The sequence below is a fragment of the Armigeres subalbatus genome, chromosome 3, assembly GCF_024139115.2.
Source record: "Armigeres subalbatus isolate Guangzhou_Male chromosome 3, GZ_Asu_2, whole genome shotgun sequence".
Lineage (NCBI taxonomy): Eukaryota > Metazoa > Arthropoda > Insecta > Diptera > Culicidae > Armigeres > Armigeres subalbatus.
This window is the reverse complement of record NC_085141.1, coordinates 329,903,342-329,924,642: the sequence shown is the minus strand read 5'-3', so window position 1 is coordinate 329,924,642 and position 21,301 is coordinate 329,903,342. Positions and strand designations below refer to the sequence as shown.

At 38.8% G+C, this 21,301-nt stretch overlaps 1 protein-coding gene across 14 annotated transcripts in view; it reads left to right on the top strand.

Moving 5' to 3' along the window:
- LOC134225629 (sodium channel protein para) overlaps positions 1 to 21,301 on the top strand; it is a 499,821-nt gene that overhangs the window by 82,459 nt on the left and 396,061 nt on the right. The window lies entirely within an intron of this gene.

Below are 21,301 nucleotides of genomic sequence, written 5' to 3'. Positions count from 1 at the left end.
TATGCGTGGGCTCCATGGACTTGTATGGACATGACTGGTTGATGTCAGATTTGTATCGAGTGCAGTTGACCTAGTAGACCTAGTAGAACATCTGGTTTGGGTATAAATGTATTGTAGAGATGGGCGTTCCGCTCAGGAGCTGTTCCAAAGATTCGCTTCCTTACATTGAGCTGATGAGCCATGGATCTTTTTTAAAGAAGCCCAGCTCAGCAGCTCACTTTAAATTGATGAAATCATTGTCAAACACGCGCCTAGAGAAACTCCCTCGAGCGTACGCACTCGAGTACGCGCGCTGTTGTATTTTGTACAGCACAAACGAAAATACCACGCTCTCGGTACACAACACAAGCGAGCTTGTATGAGCATTCCAGTCCAGTACCGCGCACGTGCTGATCGTTTATTATTTGCACCTCAAGCACTATCAAGCCAAGCGACAGAACCATCTAGCCAAGCAACAGAAATCATTTCTGCTGCAGAGAGGAAAAAGAAACACACAAGCAAAAATAATCTAGCTTGCCGCCTATTTCTTAACCCATACCCACATACTCGGCGCTACGAACGGACACACAAAAGATACCTAGTAGTGCGGTAGCGAACGAACCGTACTAAGCAAAAGATCCGAAGATCCGAACAACTCTCAGTTCCGCTCATGTCGTCGTCCGTCTCGAAATTGCTGTGTCATGGAAGCGAGAGCTGCGCCACTAGCTCAGATCCGTGCGACACGGACCTCGAACCGGATTAGTCGCGACCGATTCTAGCGAGCGAACCGTGTGGTTCAAACGAACCGAGCTGGGTGCTGTCCTGTGTCTTGCACGGAGCGGATCTTTTACTTGCGACGGGTTTTCCCGCCAGCATACTGCTACATGTGCACTCGGTTTGTTTGTAGCACCGTGCTCTGTATTTTTTTACTCTCTTGTTTTTATTTCTCTCGCATTTCGGGAACCAATATAGATGAATGGTCTCGCTTGTATGAAAATGTCAACTACGCATGGTTAGAAGGGTTAGAAGCGCGCGCAAACAAGACATTGATTTACTGCACCCAGTATGAAGAGAAAACTTATGACACGTGATATGGTTCATATACCTACATATCAGAGACTAGGGACTGAATTATTTAAATTAACGATTTATGAAACGTTATCAACAAAATGTAACTTAGAATTATGAATAGAAAATAATGTTGAGTTAGTTTTTGTATAGAAATAAATGTGATAGTTCTAAATGAACTCCTAGACTTCAAAACTAGACGGTCAGAAAAAGCGTAATAAATGTTATTAGTTTAAAATTGTCGGTTTTTCAATAGAAATTATTACCTCACTGTAGCTAAACATTTTAAAAATTTCAAAGAAAGGTAAATAGATGAATGATGAACGAATGAATAAATCAATGAATGACATAAATTTTTCAAATTTTTAACAATAATTAAAATGATAATATTAACAATTATGTTTTATTATATGTAGCATTAAAGAACTGAAGAGCTGATCCAAGGAGCTGACTCTTTTCAATGAACAGAACGGATCAGATCCGCTCACTGCAATGAGCTGTTTTGCCCATCTCTAATGTATTGCAAATCATACGCATGGGCTCTACGGACTAGTATGGACATGACGGGTGAATTTCAAAGTTGTATTCAGCGCAGTTGATCTGGTAGACCAATAAAGTAACTGAGTTGCAAATCATACGCGTGGGCTCTTCAGACGTGTATGAACATGACCGTTTTTAGATAGCTATCGAGCGCAGTTGACCTGGTAGACGAATTTATCCAAACTGCAGAACAGTTTGGAGAACCTAGAACATCTGGTTTGGGCAAATCCGAGTGGAATATCGTACGCATAGTCTCATTGGACTTGCATGGATATTGCTGAATGACGGTAATTTGAACGTTAATATAAGAGGGAGATGAAAAATAGGAGAGAACAGTGCAAAACGCATGCACGGGGTATAATGGCGCATTTCATAAAATAACTCATATAATCTTTTATTGGACATTTTATTTCATTTCATTACACATTCAATGTTTGTTATTCATTATTAAGCTGCAATTCCTTAATTTTCTCTCAGATTCTACGATTTTCGATTGTTGTTCAATCCGCTAAGAAAAACAAACAACCATTCGTTCACCATTATTAAAATTGTAATTAAGTCATTTTACACCATCATTCGGGCGTTTTGCCCCAGACCCATTTTTTAAACAAATTTTTAGTGCGTTAAAAAGTCCCAGAAATTCAATGAATTCATTGTGAAATGCTGCTATTTTTGTAAATTTAGCATCTTTTTGTTGAAATGGTTTGGTATTCTTGTTAATATTGGTGAAAACATCGAAAATGCATTAGGAGTGCATAAGGGAGAACAACTATTTACTAACTAACCAGTGAGTGATAAAAGTGATTTACATTTTTTGCTCACGTGAAGCCAAAAAAAGCATACTAACACTAACAAACATCATTTTAATCCATCGAGCTGAGTTGCAAAAGCAAAATGTTGTAATGTTTTTGCTAATGTATCATCTGGATAATAGTCCCTCGATATGACCAACCATAAAAAAAGAATGAATTTCCAAATTTACGAATGATCCCATTCCTTGCCCTAACTAGCACAGGAGCCAAATCATTTCCCGCAGGGTGAACATTGAGCACGCTATCCGGACAAAATAAATTAATCTTCCTCATCGTGACTCAATGTTTTTGTTTACTCCGAGGGTTTTAACGCATACAGAGTAGCTAAAAGCTTGGAATACAGAAGTCGAAAAATAGGACAATGACGGACGTAAACAAAGTATAAGGTTAGTGCACTAATGTTGGGTGCCAGATAAATTAATCCAAGTTGTAGAACAACAGCACGCTTGTTGTACACTGATCGAATAGTTAATTATGAATACGCAAGGAATGTGACATATTCAAAATATTTTCCTAACATTCTTGGGAATTGCATAACTGTAGCAGCAGTTTAACTCAGTTCTCGCATTTTGAATTTTAGAACCAATCACCATAACAATCGCGTGCGATCTAGAACACGGCTCTCCCAAACTCTCTATTTCCCACGGGAGCTTGCTACACAAACTACAATCGTACACCAAAGCATTTTGCATCGTCATGCCACCCACCACTGCCCAACACGGAACGAAATGTGTTGGCCCATTCCTGCAGTATCCGTCGAACACACAAACAATCTGAGGGGTGCAGCAGTTTTACCCCCCTCCCTGGAATTAGTACCTCGGGCGGCGATTAGCTGCTTTCCCAGAAACGTCCAACCAACTTTTATAACGAAGAAGTTCTGCGACTGAGCGATAATTATTTTCACTAAATTAGACGATCAATTTGTTGTGATGTTTTTGTGATGGTTATACTTAGAACTGGGCCAATAAATTCTTGGGCTCGGGGTTCGGTCATCTGTGACGAAGACACCGCCAGATGGTCCAATGACCGTTCCAAGGTCAATGAACAACGGTTCACCGTAGGATGCATCCGAAAAAAAAGAGTGGCTTGAATACATTTGATGTGAAGCCTACAACAACCACATGGCTGTGAGAATTTAGAAAACAATAAAGTTTATGTGTGTCGATTAGAATGAATCAATCACACACGTAAAGGAATATGATTTTCAATATGTTTCACCCCAATCGTTTTGCATGACGTCGATAGGTGAATAAATTTTGACCTCTATCAGATTCTTTTTCCTGCTGTGTGACGCTATGATTCGATGATTATAATTTTGTTATGTTGACTATGGTTTCGCTGGAAACGTCAATAAGTTGATTTATTGGGCTTAGCTCCATGGATAAGCGTTATTATTATGCATTGATATAGCGGGATAGGCTATGATATGTTTCTATAATTGGTCTAATTTGGAGCTTTTTTCGAGAATGATTATGAATAAACTAGCACCTGTGTGTTTATAATTTTGGGTAATGAATCAAACGCGCAGGACGATTCGTGTGTACAAAATAATAAGCTTCGATCGATAGCCGGAATCTTTTATCAATATTTAAAACACCACGCTCAGTCAATGTCATGTATATCGAACATTAAGTTCATAAATATTCTTTATCAATTATGAAGATGTGTAGGTGTATTGGAGAAATTATTCATATCATCGTATACTAGATTTTTAGAAAATTGATCAAGACATTATCGCCACTTATTCCATAATACGTGATGTCTTTCCAATAGTACATACACCAAATGTAAGTAAATTTCGTTTAAAATATACTCCGTTTTTTACACATTTACCTTAAACTAAATACATTCTGGATACTCCTACTGGCCATCTACCAAGGTGTGGCAATCATAAGTTCCTGACGCAAACACGGTCAAAGAGCGAAACGGCTTGAATTTGGAGCATAACAGAAAACGGTAGTGCATAAATTATCGATCGCGCCCTGGAGATAATGGAGGAATTCTTAAATTTTACCAAAGTTTGATCTTTATGGGGCGTCTAACGTTATGCACATTGATAACAAAGTGATCAATGGTCCATTTTGATATATTGTTATAATCATTTGTTATGTTAATAACAAATGATTATGATAAATTTAGTTCTTCCGGTTATATTTCGGTATTTCTGAAAATGTGTATAACAGAAAGTTATTAAATTGAGTTATCTTTCTACAATGTGAATACAACTCGTCAAGTTCTTCGATATCATTAGTCCGAATGATATAACTCGCGTGAATTGATAAGAAAATTATTTTGAGCTTTTTAGTGGAATGTTTTCACCTGTCATAAGACGAGTTTATACAATCCCATTGAATTCCACCACTTAATTGTATCTTGACAGATACGTATTTCGACCTCAACAGTAAGGCCGTCTTCAGTGTCTCGTACTTGACTCGACTTGACTCGCGTGAATTACAAAATCCGCGTAAAAATGACTTCAACGAAATCGGTTTGTGTGTGAGGTGTGCTCCGGTCCGATATTCGGCGGCGGCGTCAGAATTCTAGTAAGCGTCAGCGGCGTTTTCGGTGTGACGCCGGAAGCCATTTCAGCCGGCGGCGCCGGCATGAATCGGCGTGACGATTTTTTCACTTCGTTTCCTTAAGATTTTTGTTTGCTTTTTATCGTTTTATAATATTATCAAGGCATTCACGGAAGAATCTTTCGAATTTCGCCTAAAACATCTAACGAAACTTTTTCAAAAAATTATAAAAGTGTTTTCCAAATTTTCGGATTTTCCACGGGAATTACTTTCCAGTTTCGGGATTTTTTGGAATTACCAACAGAAGCTCTTTAAAAAATCCCAAAGAAAATTGTTTTAAATTTCAGCAGGAGGTTAATTTCTACACGAAATGTTCGGAATATCCACAGAAAGTTCTTGTTAAATTTCTGTTGAATATTTTTTAAAATTTAGCAAAAAAAATCTAGGCTAGAAGAATGGGTTTTTAACTTTGCCTTGCGCAACCTAGAATAATTAAGACTAGTTTGGCATGGTCATAGTTAAAACAGAAAATTCTTCAGAATATTCGTTGGAGACTCAATGAAGATTTCAAGAGAATTTCTCTGAAATTTTCTCCGGAGTTTCTGAAAATGTCAATTACTGAACGGATGCTATGGTCAAAACCTTTGGCCAAATGACATTTACGACGAAATGGCCTTATTGTGAAAAGATCATTGAACGAAATTTCGTAACCTCTCTACTTTGTAAGTCGATTTAAGTCAAAAGTCATCTAGCCAAATCCCATGAGGCCAAATTGAACGTATATCCGAAACTGTTATCAGGTCAAAAAAGGTTTGTTCGCGAATGTAGTTTGGTCGAAAGCGACATACCGTATTGTTAATTTGACCGAAAATGCCTTTCGGTAGGACTAGGGATCATATATTGAGAGATAAGCAAATACTTTTCCAGATGATTTAGCAACGCTGTTACTTCTGTTAGCAAACGCTTCCAGCACCCGCCGCAGCGCAAAATGTTGAAGCTTGTATATGATTTTGCATTTAATAACAATTTGGAATATGTTTGTCTGTCCATTAACAGTGTTTAAATAAGCACTGTCACTAAACTAAAAGTGTAATACCAATGAGTAGAACACGATACATAAACTAGATTACTTCTACTCGCGAAAGGAAGACAAATTGTTTATTCGACGCAACTTTTCTTAAAATCTATTTCATAACAATCTCAATACCTCTCAATTTGCAACGATAACAACGTTCATTTGAATCACGTGTTGACAGTTCTCAACGCTCGATTGGTTCACAATGGCCACTTTCGCATATCTCTTATTATAGGATCCCTAGGTAGGACTGTTCATTTGGCAGAAAGAGCCATTTGGCCCGAAAATGTCCTTTCTACGAAACAACCCTTTCGATTAAACGGCATTTTCTACCAAATGACCTAATCGGCTAAACGACTTCGTAGCAAAATGATCAATTCAGCCGAACGACCCTTTTTGCAGAAAATGCCATTTGCCCGAAATGGTTGTTTGGCAGAAAGGACATTTTGGGCCAAATGACTCTTTCTGCCAAATGACCATTCTTACCAAATTACATTTTCAATTAAATGACCTGTTCGGGCAAACAACTTTTTCGGTCAAATTACCAGTTCGACCGAATGTTCCTTTCGGATGTATGTCGCTTCCGGCCAAACTACATTTTCGACCTGATAACAGTTTCAGATAAACGTTCAGTTCGGCTCGGCTCAATGGAATTTGGATAGATGACTTTTGGCTTAAAGGCCAGTATCGACTGGTTACGGAATTTATTTCAATTGTCATTTGACAAAAAGGCCATTTCGCCAAATGAATGGCAATTTTTGACCACATTATCCATTCAGTAATTAACATTTGGCCGTATACCAAAAAATCCGAGCAACACAAGTCAGACAAAAGTTTTTGCAGCAACTTGAATATGACTAAATCTGGTCATTTATGAGTTGCATGTTGTATGTGAAATATGTGTGCAAACAGCTTTTTTCCTTCTCGTATACTAAGTATACGTGAAGGCTATATGTTCGCTCCAAAAATGAACTTTTTATAGGAGGCCCGGAGACCCATAGTGTTATATACCAATCAACTCAGCTCGACGAATTGAGGTGATGTCTGTGTGTGTGTGTGTGTGTGCGCACCAAAAGAGCAAAAAGTTTAGCTCACTTTTTTTGCACTTACCCTCCACCAATTTACTCGCAAGTTGCATTCGACGCAGTATACTGCCCCATTGTTTCTTATTGAAAATTGGCCGGATCGGCCAAAATACTTTTTCTCATAAAAAAGCGCGTAAAAAAGTCTAGCTCACTTTTAATGCACTTACCCTAAACGGATTCCCTCACAACAGGCTGCATTCGACGCAGTATTCTGCCCCATTGTTTCCTATTGAAAATGAGACGGATCGGACAATGGGCTTGGTAGTTATGGCCAAAATACTTTTTCTCAGAAAAAAGTGCGTAAAAACTTACCCTGAACCGATTTCCTCGCAACAGGTTGCATTCTTGTCTGACGCAGAATCTTGTCTCATTATTTCCTATTGAAAATTGGCACGATTGGACGATGGGTTCAGAAGTAATGCCCAAAATACTATTTTTCACCGCACGAGAAAGGCATCATCACCGCTAGGTGGATTAATCTGGGTTTTTGGTCAAATTGCCAGTTCTGCCGTCTGGTGCTTTCGGCCAATCGAATTTTCCCAGACAATGCAATGAATTTCCAGTAGAAATCCAAAAATCCCTAAAAATTTCGAGTTAAAAACCATAATTTTGAAATCTTAATTTCAAACAATCTTCTGTGGAAACTTTGAAGAATTTTTGGCGGAAATTCAGGAAAATTTCTTGTGAAAATTCCAGGGAGTCAAGGGAGTTAAAGTCAGGGAGTTAAAGCATTCTTTTTCCAGTTACTCCAGCTCCTACAATTATGAAGGCTTTACTGTGTGCATTTTAGAGTACTCAACAGGAACTTTTCGCGGATATTCTGAATATTTTTCTGTAGAAATTTGTCTCATGTAAAATTTAAAAAAAATCGCTGATATTCCAAACAATTTCCTTGGAAAACCCAAAGAGCTCCACTTGATAATTCCTAAGAATTCTCAAAACTTCAAAGTAGCTCCCGTGGAAAATCTGAGAATATTTTCTGAGGAAGTTGATCAGATTCTTTCGATGAAATTCAAAAGATTCTTCCATTAATGTCTTGAAAATATCAAAAATGACCAATTCAGCCGAATGACACTATCGGCCGAATGTTCATTTTGGTGCTTTCTGCCAAACGACCATTTCGGCCAACGAGCAACGCTGCGGCGTGTTAAAAACTGTAGGCGGCGGCGTGGCGTGGCGGCGCACACCTCTAAATTGTGTTTTGTACTTTGCAGAGAATTCCTTCAACTTTCTATTATATATAATGGTGCTCCGAACAAGGATCGACTCATTCTCAATAACGCACCGTTCCAATCAATAACATCAACAAAACCAAAATCAGAATCTTGAGAGAAAAACTGTACTGCTATCGACGCCCACGTCAGCCTCTCGATAGTTTACCGCTGACACACAATAGACGTCTTCCATGCGAATATATTTCACTTCCTCCAAAGAGCGCTTGTGGTGCTACAGATGGCGAATTTCTGCCGATGCCAAGCGATTATGATTAGCACTTTGAAGAACATTGGTCTCAGCTCAACCTATTCGGTCACTTTGATCTTTTCGGCCAAATGACATATTCAGCCAAATGGCATATTCGACCAAACGACATATTCAGCCATATGATCGATTCGGCCAAATGACCTATTCTGCCAAATGACCTATTCGACCGAATGACCTATATGGCCAAATGACCTTTCGGGCTAATGGTCCGTTCGGCCAAAGAACTTTCGGCCTAGTGGTTTTTGGCCAAACGGCCCTTAACCGTCGGCGACGGCCAATCGGTGATTTTCTTTCCGCTTAAGTGCTAAACAAGTTTGATTTTTTATGAATAAAATTGATTTAATGATCTTCAGTTTCGTCAATTTCATAATTTTTTTTTAAATTACACCCGATTCTGTTTTTACACGGCCGTGTAAAAAAAATTCCATACAAAATTTTTGCAAAGTTGCTCCATTTTACATGATTTGTCGAGAAATCGTAAAACTTTTTTTTACACGGATTTTCTACTTTTGAACTGAAAACTTGTTTTACACGGAACGCATCCCCCGAATCGGGTGTATCAGTATGTTGGAATCAGTAAAGAGAAATGAAGAAAATCTGAGCATTTTGCTCTGATAACGGCGCCAGCCACGTCCTTACGGTCATATAGGAGAGAAAGGATTGTTAGTCCGACTTTCGTTGCTATTAGAGACCGAGTATACCTCTGCATCTTCACGATTGTCTTGGGAAAGAATGTCGATTTAGTTACAAAGGATAATTTATCTGGATTCCCTTCGGTAAGTGATGCGTTCTACGGGAGGAAAATAACACTAATTCGCTGTCTCGCCGCGAGAAAAATGTTAAATGAGAATCACGATGACCGAACGAACGCGCAAGCGCATGATCCACCGAATATCAAACAGATATTCTTCCTTCGGCTCGTGACGAATAATTCACGCACTGCACTGTACTTCATTCCCGATGGCTACTCATTTCGCTAAACCACCAAACAGATATTTTTTTTATTTTCACGTGGACTAAAACACGCACTGCTCTTACTTGTTCCATGGCTACTGTAAACTATTGAGGATCGCGCTTGTTTTGACCTGATCAAAGTGAAAGGAACACATTATCGATTTATGAAAGAAACAACGAAAAAGCTAAATATACAAAAAAAAAATGATGAAATGTTCTTATTCTTATCAGTACAGATCCTTTTTTTTACTATTTTACCATGTTTACCTGTTTACCATGTTTTTTTTACAAATATTTTCTGAAATTATGAAAATATGACGGTAATTTCAGTTCAGAGCAGTGTTGGGAAATGTACATTAAAACACTTTGATTATGCGAATGTTTATCTTTTTTTCAGTCAAATTTCTTGCGCCAAACAAGCCGAAACAGTTTGCCAAAAAAATGTACGCGACATCGTGACATTTATTTTTCCGATGAAGCAAACTGTTTGCTTGCTGCTACGTTAGAGTCGTGCCGGCGCGCGGTGAGCATTTGCGTGAGATTTTTTTGTTTCAACTCGTGGGCAGCGCAAACAGCACAGAATCGAGTTTAATTACCTGTGGCGCAAAGCCTAGAAGGAGTGCTATCCGTAGGTACTGATTTATTCGTTCTTGTCTCTACATCAAGCAAGTAGTAATGAAATGAATATTTCCCACCAAAAACGGTTATACGTTGTGAAATTATTGTACGAAAACATTAATTGTGGGGTGAGAAAATGGTAAAAGCATGTGCTGACTGTCGTCTGCTTGGCGTGGCTGCTGCTGTGGCTGCCGTGGTTTTGTTTTTATTTTTTTGCATAGAAGAAGGAATGGTAAAAAGAAATGTCAACCATTCCCGTCCCTGGTTCAGAGCTTAAGCACATTTTGTTTTGCTACTTTTCAGTGCATTACATTGACATTATTGCGGATAATTAACATTTAAGCTAAAAAAATTATGAAAAAAGGTGCGAAAAAAAAAAAAAAGCATCACTTCATGTTTTCATAAACGTGTTGTTACGAACGACGAGAAACCAACACCCCCCGGTGCGACAGGGTTACTCGATCTGCCAGAAATAGGAGACCACAGTTATATTTTTGTAAAAACCATCTTGAAATTTATGATGAAGTACTTTGTGATTACAGTACGAGTCATTCTCTGGAATTACTTTAAAAAATCGTTATTTTATGGATAGAATCATTTTTCCAAAAATGTTTGGCTCGAAATGTTCCCAGCATTCATGAAAACGAAATTTTATAATAATTATTTTTTTGAATGGCTTTTCATAAAAGTAACGAGCAAGAATAAACCAAAGATTTTCTAAGGAATTAGGGCTCGGAGAACAGGCTAATCCCTAAAAGCTATATATATCCATATTTTTCATTAAAAACCTTGTTTTAGTCAATTTAATTATGTGATTTGACTCGCCGTGTTTGATTAAGCTTATCTCTAGCATTTCGATGTGATCCTCCGACTTAATCCTTGTCAATACTCCCAACGTCACAACAATAAAAGATTTACCCGAAATTAAAAAGCGCTCATAATTATCATTACTTCATCACCAAAGTTTCGGCTAATTTTGACAACCTTGATGCAGATTGCACAAAGCGTATTGTCAACCACCAAGACCATCAAGATTAAACTTTTCGACCGAAGGAAGTACATTCATCAATTCGTTTGTGCAGGTAATGTACATCTCATCAAAATTGAGGATATTATGTTTTTGTTGCCTTATGAAATGCAGCTTGCCGAGCCTTTTACGCCACTTCAAGTTTTTGTTGCTTGACAGAATTAGGCTCACGTATCTTGCTGCCATTCCATATTGCATTTCTGTATGATTTTTGGAATGATTACTGTTTTGGTTCACTGTTTCCTTGAAATTTCTTCGCTCATATTTTGCCGTAAGTTGGCTTCTTCTCCCTCGTTTGTCTTTGGGATGGCCATTATTGGAATTTTCCTGAAATCGTTTGACTACGGTATGTGATCGGAAGCCTTTAGGACCGATTCCACTGAAAAAGAGTCATGCATCATTGTAGGATTCCGTTTTTACCATCTACTTCGATGGAATATGCTGACCCGCCTCATTTCTGCGTAAATTACCTGAAACAAAGCTCGGTTTCATCAGTTTTTGCATCCAACTTCTTTTTCCGTGTTAGTTGTTAGTTAGTTTGAAATAAATATCGGTCAAAATTATTATATTATGTTTTTTTTTCAAAAGTGGTACTTTTCTAATTTCGCATTTTTGTTCATGAATTTTCCAGCTTAAATGTAAATGGTCATCAATGATATCAATGAATGGCACTGAAAAGTAGTGAAACAGAATGTGCTTACATACTGAACTGAGTTTACTATCATCTGTTCACCTATGGCATTATACTGAGAAAAATTAATAGTATTTGTTCATTGTCAGGAAAAGTAATTCATTTTTTTTTCAAAACCACCAAAAAGATCCTCAGGGGTATCCAACACACACAAAACCGTCCTGTGGAATTGTTAGGATAATAAATCCAAAAAAAAAGGCCAATGCATAACAATAATTTTTCTAGAGGATGTGTTCTAAAAATACGCCTGAACATAACTACTTTGGTTCTCAATAATCATCAAGTCTCTCTACCTCTCCCTACAGAAGCATCGTCTTTTTTTGTTGAAGGAGCAATTTGACGAATTTCGATACTTAGGAAAATGAATACCGAAATTCGGTAAAATAAGCTACCTACAAATGACAACGGCCTACGGCTAGTAAATTTTGCTGCTGCCAGAGGGATGGCCATCAGTAGCACCTACTTCGCACGAAAGAACATCCGAAAGCACACATGGAGACACCCAAATGGTGAAACTTGCAACCAGATAGACCATGTTCTGGTGGATGGGCGCCATTTCTCGGATGTTATCGATGTGCGGACATTCAGAGGTCCGAACATTGACTCTGATCACTACCTCGTTGTCAGTAAAATTCGATCACGGTTGACAACTGTATCGAACGAAAGATCACAGCGAACGATGCGTTACAATATCCAGCGATTGTCGGCGGAAGGAGTATCGGCTGAGTACCGCCAGAAGCTCGACGAACGGATAAGTGCAATCAACGTTAGCGACAACATCAACGATCTATGTGAGTCGATCCATGGAGCGGTGAGCACAACAGCACGAGAAGTGGTAGGCACTGCACAGAGGCGACCCAGGACGGGATGGTTCGATGTGGAATGCCAGAGAGTGACAGACGAGAAGAACGTTGCCAGAAGCCGGATGTTGGTGTCAGGTACCCGATCGAATAGAGATCGGTACAAGGAAGCAAGAGCAGCCGAAAAACGAACCCACCGCAGGAAGAAAAAAGAGTACGAAGAACAAGTGATTAGTGAGGCGCAGGAAAAATGGAGCAGAACGATATGCGGAGGTTTTATGAGTCTGTCAATGGCGTGCGGAGAAAGACAGCGCCATCTCCCGTCATGTGCAACGACCAACAAGGGAATTTGCTGACAGATAAAACTGAAGTGGCTGCCAGGTGGAAGCAACACTTCGAGACTTTGTTGAATGGAGGAAGTGACGGTGCATCGGTGAGCAGAATAAATATTAGCGACGAGGTAGAAGCTGTGGAGTTACCTACACTAGATGAGGTTAAAAAGCTGTCAAAGAGCTGAAAAACAATAAGGCTGCGGGAAGGATCAGCTCCCGGCTGAACTTCTCAAACATGGCAGTGAGCAGCTTTATGAAGTTCTGCACCATATTATGTCGAAAATATGGGAAGACGAGGAAATGCCTGCTAGCTGGTTGGACGGCCTCATTTGCCCTCTGTTTAAGAAAGGGCACAGACTGGAGTGCGCCAATTACCGAGGAATAACCCTCCTTAATTCGGCGTACAAAATTATGTCCCGTATTCTGTTCAACAGATTGAGACCGCTTGAAGAGTCCTTCGTCGGCGAATACCAAGCAGGTTTTCGTGAGGGCCGATCAACGACGGATCAAATGTTTACCCTGAGACAAATCCTTGATAAATTCCGGGAGTACAACTTGCAGACACATCATCTGTTTATTGATTTCAAGGCGGCGTACGATTCAGTGAAACGGAATGAATTATGGCAAATTATGCTTGAACATGGTTTTCCGGCGAAACTGATACGGCTGATTCGTATAACGTTGGACGGATCGAAATCAAGTGTAAGGGTTGCGGATGAAATATCGACGTCATTTGTTACCTTAGATGGATTAAAGCAGGGTGATGCACTCTTGAACCTACTGTTCAATATAGCGCTCGAGGATCCGATTAGGAGAGCTGGTGTGCAAAGAAGCGGTACCATTATCACAAAATCGCATATGCTCCTGGGATTTGCGGACGATATCGATATTATCGGAATTGATCGCCGCGCCGTGGAAGAGGCTTTTGCGCCTTTTAAGAGGGAGACAGCGAGGATTGGACTCACGATCAATACCAGCAAAACGAAGTACATGGTCGCTGGCAATCAACGTGGGTTCATTAGTGGTGGTGGTAGCGAAATAGTGCTGGATGGTGAAAAATTTGAAGTGGTAGAAGAATTTGTGTATCTTGGAACATTAGTGACGTGCGATAATGATGTTACCCGTGAGGTGAAAAGGCGTATTGCAGCTGCAAATAGGGCTTATTACGGACTTCGTAACCAGCTTAAGTCCCGTAGTCTGCAAACGAAAACAAAACTCGCGCTGTATACTACTCTGATTCTTCCGGTGGCTTTATACGGCCATGAGACATGGACGTTAAAGGAGGCTGATCGGAGAGCTGTTTGAGCGTAAGGTGCTGCGGACAATACTCGGCGGTAAACAGGAGAACGGTATCTGGCGGCGTCGCATGAATCACGAATTGTACCAGGTGTATAAAGGGCTGGATATTATTAAGCTTATGCAACACGGCAGACTACGGTGGGCTGGTCACGTTGTTCGTATGCCGGAAGAACGACAAGCGAAGATAATATTTAGTAGAGAACCCGGAAGAGGCCGCAGGCTTCGTGGAAGGCCGCGTACACGATGGCTTTTTGCAGTTGAAGAGGACCTGAGGGCGCTCAATGTTCAGGGCGACTGGAAGCGATTGGCCCAGGATCGAGTCCAGTGGAGAAGGATACTCCATTCGGCGTAGGTTCATCGAAGAGCTGTAGCCCATCAAGTATCAAGTAAGTAAGCTACCGTGTTAAGCTGCTGGATTCAAGGCTTCAAATTGTCTGAGGTCGGTAAAATATTACAAGCGTGTAGCCAGTCAGGATTTTTGCAGATTGAATGTAAATAAATTATGGTGTAAATCAATCTTATTTCTAGAGGATCTGGTATGCTCCTGTGTTTTCGTTAATAGTTATGATTTTGTAATGTTTAATCATAACGAAAATCCAAGAGAAGAAACAATCAAGGATGGAATAACTTGAAAAGCTTTACGAGGGTTTACAAAAATAGGCAACCGATGCGAAGTTATGCTGAACGATTTTTATGGTGAATTGCTGTACCTTCGAACAAACAATTTTGTTATTTATATTTTCATTTGTTTTGTATCATTATTTGACATGCATTTTATCAATTCAGCTTTGCTGCGTCGCAGCATGCGAGAAAAACCTAGAATGACAGTTGTGCGTTACTTCCTTTGAAAACGCGAGTTTTGGATTCCACGAGGCTTGTCCGTAAATGTGTATTGAAAAGATGGAACAACTAAAAACAATATTGGTAGTCAGATTTATTTAAGTATAATATCTGCTACGCTATTTTTTCGTTTCAGCAACAGAACGAATGATACATAGGAGATGTATTATATTTGTTATATGTTTTGTAGTCATATATGTGATGTTGACAACAAGATTGTGCCTCATTAGTCATAAATGTATTATCGTTACAAAGCTACGATGAATTGTGTTACTTGGGAGTTTCCCTAAAATAAGAAATAAGAATTTCCTCGGAACTTCCACTGGAAAATGTTTAGTATAGCCATGCGAAATCTTTGGAGTTAGCTCGGGAAATACTTTAGAATATCAATGCACAATGGTCGGATTCGTCGAATTTTACGACATAAATAGTTAAATCGAAAACCATTAGAGTGAAATCAGGAGTGATTCAGTTTCATTCCAAATTTTCGACCACTACCCGAGTAGATGAAAATAGCTCAATAATATCAAATGTTGATAAGATAGCAAAATGAGATATGGACATGATTGATATAAGAGATAAAAGATCAGACAATAATATCAAGATTTTGCACTAAAATATCATCAGAAGATCAAGTTATGCTATTTGTAATAAGTGATCAATATCATGTGCCATTAGTTTGTTCTTATCCATAGCATATCTTGATATTTAAATGATATTTCGGTGCAAATTTTTGATATTGTTGCCTGTTCTTTTATCTCTTATATCAATCAAGTCCATATCATGTTTTGTTATTCTGTTCATGGCTTCTGCCCGGGTATTGTAGTTTGAATCTGGAGCAAAATAGAACAAACTCGCTGGTTTCCCCAGCAGTGTTCTATTCATGTTTTTCAAATTTTCAATTAAATGAAATCATCATGTTGGCGTCAAGAAAGGCGCCGTAATTGCAAAGTGGATTGATCCGTAGATAAAATGACACATTCATACACCAAAACAATTGAAAAATATTTGAATCTCGTGATTCAATCGTGGTTCAAATCTGCAGAAAATAGAACGGAGCGTTATACCAGTTTTATTTTTTTGACAGTTGACTGGTATAAAAAATGAATCTAGTACAGCTGCTGGGAAAATGAATGTTTCAGATTCATATTCAAACTGACAGCCCCGAACGATTTGAATCACTGCTGATTTTACTCTTAGTGCTAGAGTTTTGACATTTTCAGAAGAAATGTTCAGCACGAAAAGATTAATTTTTTATGTAAGTCGACATTAGGGTGGTCTTTTTGTAGCAAAATTTTTGAAATTCATTTTTTTTTTATTTTTCGAATTAGTGGATCATATTATTTCACAAATTTGCAGAAAATTTAATTCTAAGCATTTTTGCTTAATAAACATTTATTTTATCTCATATAGATAATGTTTTATGACAAAATTACTAAACACTGATAGAGTGGTCCCCAAAAAATAGTAAGTAGCTTCCACTTTCGTCAATTCAAATTATTTTCAAAAACTATTATAGCATCGCTTTACGGTGTTTGGATGGCACATCTTTGATTACACAAGACGGTTGATAGTTTAATTTTCTAGTATATTATAAACTTTTTTTTAATGAAAAACTGATATTTTTTCTGAGCAGTAGAATGCAGCAATAGAATAGCAGTAGTAGAATGCAGCTAGTAGTAAATATTAGTAAAAATTTCAATCGTGTTCTGAAACTAGACATTCAGGATCATAAAATCCATTACATTTCATTTGTCCATCTTTGTCCACTTTTGTTTGATGATAGATTTAGTTTTGTATGAAACTTTAGCGATTTCATGTAAAACACACATACCATCACTTGGATTTTTGCTATATTTGGTACAATCGTTCTTTATTTAAAATACTAAAATACTTAAATCAACTCGTTTTGCCGTTAGAATGAACTTTTGCGACCGTTCGGAAAAATCTTTTTTTTTAACCGTGACATTTGAACTACTGGACCGTTGTTCAAGGTGTTCTCATGAAATAAGTGCTTAAGAGCGCTGCTTTTGTGATTTTTTATGGCTAATTCACTGAATTCTAAGTGAGGGTCTTCAATGACTACCTGTATAATTTTTTTTAATTGATCTTTAAAATTTGTAAATGTATCAAAAAATTGGAGATGTTCAACAATTTGCGCCAAAGATACATTTTTTCAAATGTAAGTCTTCGAAGCACCATACAACCCGATGGTGGATAACCATGTGACTCCATGAATATTAAAAATTATCGATTATCAGTAGTTCAAAAAATAAGCTTTAAAATTTGTTTTTCCCAAAAATGTTGATTTTTTCGACCACCTTGTATCGAAATTAGTCACCCTAACGACAAAATAAGAATGTGAGTTTATTTATGTACGAAAAAGAATGATACTACCAAATACAGTTAAATCCCTATGAGTCGATGTTTTATGACTCGATATCGACTCATGGAAGCAAATAAAGCCATGTTAAAAAATGTTTTCCGGGTTTCTGTGATGGTTACTTCAAACAGCATTCCAAATATTTGCTATTCCTCATCTCGATATTTCCTTGAGTCGATGGTCCCTTGAATATCGATTCATGGCGGTTTGACTGTATTACGAAAATCAGAGATATGGTATATGTGGTTCCCATGAATTGCTTATTAAACAAAAGTGGACAGTTCTGGACATATGGAATATCAAGGATTTGATGGGCCTGAATGTATAGTTTCAGATTGAAGAGATTTCAGATTGAAATTTTTGCTAAAATAAAAAAAAATATTTTTTTATTTTTATTTTCTTATCTTATTTTTATCTTTTTATCTTCAAATGTCGATTAAGATAAAATGCTTAGAATTAAGTTCTCTACAACTTTGTCAAATATTATGACCTCCTAACTCAAAAGTTAAAAAAATACATTTCAAAAAGTTTGTCACAAAAGGGCCACCCTAATGGCAACTAACATCAAAAATAGATCTTTTCTTGTAGATCATTTCTTTGAAGACGTCAAATTTCTATCGCTGATGGTTCTTTTTTTTATTTTTTTTATTCCTTTATTTATTTGATAGGCACTCTGTGTTACTTAACCGCTACTGTGCCGAGATCTACTGTGGTATTCTGCAGCCAGAATCCACACAGAATCTATTTTTAGATTTTTCCATTATTCATTGTTGTTGTCGTTGCCGGTCCATCTCGTCGTGAGTCCATTGTGTTCGTTTTGTCCATGTCGTGTATCCAATGATCGTTGCATTGTCCGGTTGCCATTTATCCGGGTAACGTTGGAGGAATGCCTCCGAGAAGAACAAGTTGTCAGTCGTCATCAGGCAGCCGTGACGGTGAGGCGTGCCCCAATACGCCACCGCATAGGCTGCGCATCCGGCGACTGAAGAGGGTTTTGGTGGAGGGGCTGGGAATCGAACCCATGACCATTCGCTTGAAAGGCGAACGTGTTGCCAACTACGCTACGGGACCCCCTGCTGATGGTTCTCGAGTTATCGATTTATGTCGTGAAATTTGACGAATCCGACTATTGTGCAATGGGAAATTGTTGAAAATTTTCGGGAAAAAATCTTCGGATTTTGCAGGGAAAACTCCCTCCTTAGCCGTGTGGTAAGACGCGCGGCTACAAAGCAAGACCATGCTGAGGGTGGCTGGGTTCGATTCCCGGTGCCGGTCTAGGCAATTTTCGGATTGGAAATTGTCTCGACTTCCCTGGGCATAAAAGTATCATCGTGTTAGCCTCATGATATACGAATGCAAAAATGGTAACCTGGCTTAGAAACCTCGCAGTTAATAACTGTGGAAGTGCTTAATGAACACTAAGCTGCGAGGCGGCTCTGTCCCAGTGTGGGGACGTAATGCCAATAAGAAGAAGAAGAAGAAGGGAAAACTAGTTGGAACTCTGTTTTTTTTTTAATATCCGTATGAAAATGAAGTCAAATGCGGTGTTATTTTGTTTGTCTTGAAATGGTCAGCACCATACGAAGTGGAAGTTATGAACGTTACGTCTCTGCTTACTTCCAATTTCAAATATATCTCGCCTATGCGATATCTATGCGACATTGTATTACATTACATTGCATTGCACTTGTTTTGTCCCATACGCATAATATCAAGGAAAAAAAAAATGAAAAGTGTGCAGCGATTTACTTTTTTTATTTAGTTTCTATTAAAACTCAGATAAAACCCATTTCACCGTGAACAAATTTCCTGCTTCATAATTCAATTATCTCAATATTGTCCACAAAGGAGCACACCGTATTAATCGATAATACTATCAAAAGATGGTGTCCTCCTCTTCGGTCTACTGAATCAAATAAAATACCCCCCTATTCAATACAAAATGTGTCAATTTTCAAGGCCTCAGCCGGCACAAAAGAACACATTTGCGTTCGATCCACTAACGAACGGCGCACCACAGCTCTTCTCCAACTAAGAATCGAATACCATTCGTGGGTGGTGAATTGATTTTGCACCCACGTACGCACTACCTTGTTCCACGTCACACTGCAACTTGAGGGCAGAACAGAAGAAAAAAATGTGCAACCAACGAGCCAGGGATCCGATTTTCTCACTTTTGCCGCCCATCGCATTGAGTTGCAATAGGTTTCTGTTGATGTTTCACAAACACTTCCGCTTATGCAATGTTTATCTGTGCCATCGACAGTGCCATAGCCGTTTTATTCCCGACCAGCAGCGCCGGGGGAAAGCTAATAGGCACAATTATAGCTAACGATTTCCACTCGCCTGCAAGACTGTCTGCCTAGAGGGTGGGAAAGGGTCTCTCAACCATGAAACTGCAAATGTATCGAGACACCTACGCGCAGTAGCTTTGTTGCCCGAAGGGCCCTTAGATTCGAACGACACAGGGAAGAGACATTTCCCGTTCGCCCGTCAGTCCGTTTTCTTTATCCGTGTCACATGCTTGTCATTGTGGTTTGTTTGAGTTGAGTAGGCAATGCACGTCATGAATGAAGCTGAGGTTTTTCTTTGTTCGCATCATTCTCCGTCAATGAATAGAGTCGGAAAATGCTCTCATAGCTGGTTTTGAAAAGTGGAGCCGCATGGTTACTCATAGATAGTCTGTTCTCGAGCTTTCTGATGTTTCTGATAATTCCATCTCGTGTGATCTGAGGAACAAAAATAGGTTTTAAGTTTCAGTCGTGCTTCATTTTTCCTACTGCCTGTTCTGAACTTTGTACAAGTATGAGCAGCACAGACATCACCACAATCAATAAAAATGTCTTCGGACTATTACAGCAGTTTTGGGAAGGATTCTTGCAGTGCACTTTTGTGTACTAAGAAAACCAAAACTGGTCGTTATGATCATGACAGATATTTTTAACCATACAAATTTAAACACTTGAAGGCCAACATACAAACTATTATTACTCAGATGCCATCGATCGACCGACAAAATATATGTGGGCAGAGTAGTATTGGTTGAGGTTTAGGTTTTAGTTAGTTTTAGTAGAGAGTTCAATTAGTATGCTTAATCAGGGGTGGGTATTGGGGTCTCGAAATGCGCATGCTGGTGGTTTCTAGGACTACACTTCAAGGTCCCAAATTCTTGAACCCAAGAATGGCTTGTACTCACAACTCACCTAATGTGGAAGCTTGGATTGTCTGACTGCGAATGTGTATTTTGTAACCACGATGGCTGATATGATCTGTCACGTTACTGAGGAACAAAGGTATGATATAGGCACGGTATACAGACAACAAGGTAGGCTCTTAAGAAAAATGACACTTCAAGAGTGACGCATATTTTATCGCCACATGTTGGAGTACAAAAGCAAGCATACTGAGACCGTAGAGCATCGTCTCAGTTCACCCTGTGTGTACTTACGTCACATGTTTACATTCAAACTGAATGTTTACATGCGTGTTGAGCCTGCCTTGTTTTTTGTATGCCGTGGTTATAGGCTTGTTCATGTTAATAGGCTTGTACAGAGTGTGAGAATATCACTGTTTGAAATTTACCGACACATATTCTGTTTACAGCAAACCAAACAGCTTTTGCGGAAAACCTGAAATATTCTTGTGTCAGCTTCTTACTGAAATTCCGAATCCGAATACCTGACTATGTGAAAGTAAAGTATGCTTGTTTGTTTATAGCGATAAAAATAGTTGTTGGATCCACAATCCACATTCAGCGAAGGTTCGTTCCAGATATATTTTCAAATCAGTATACCGTA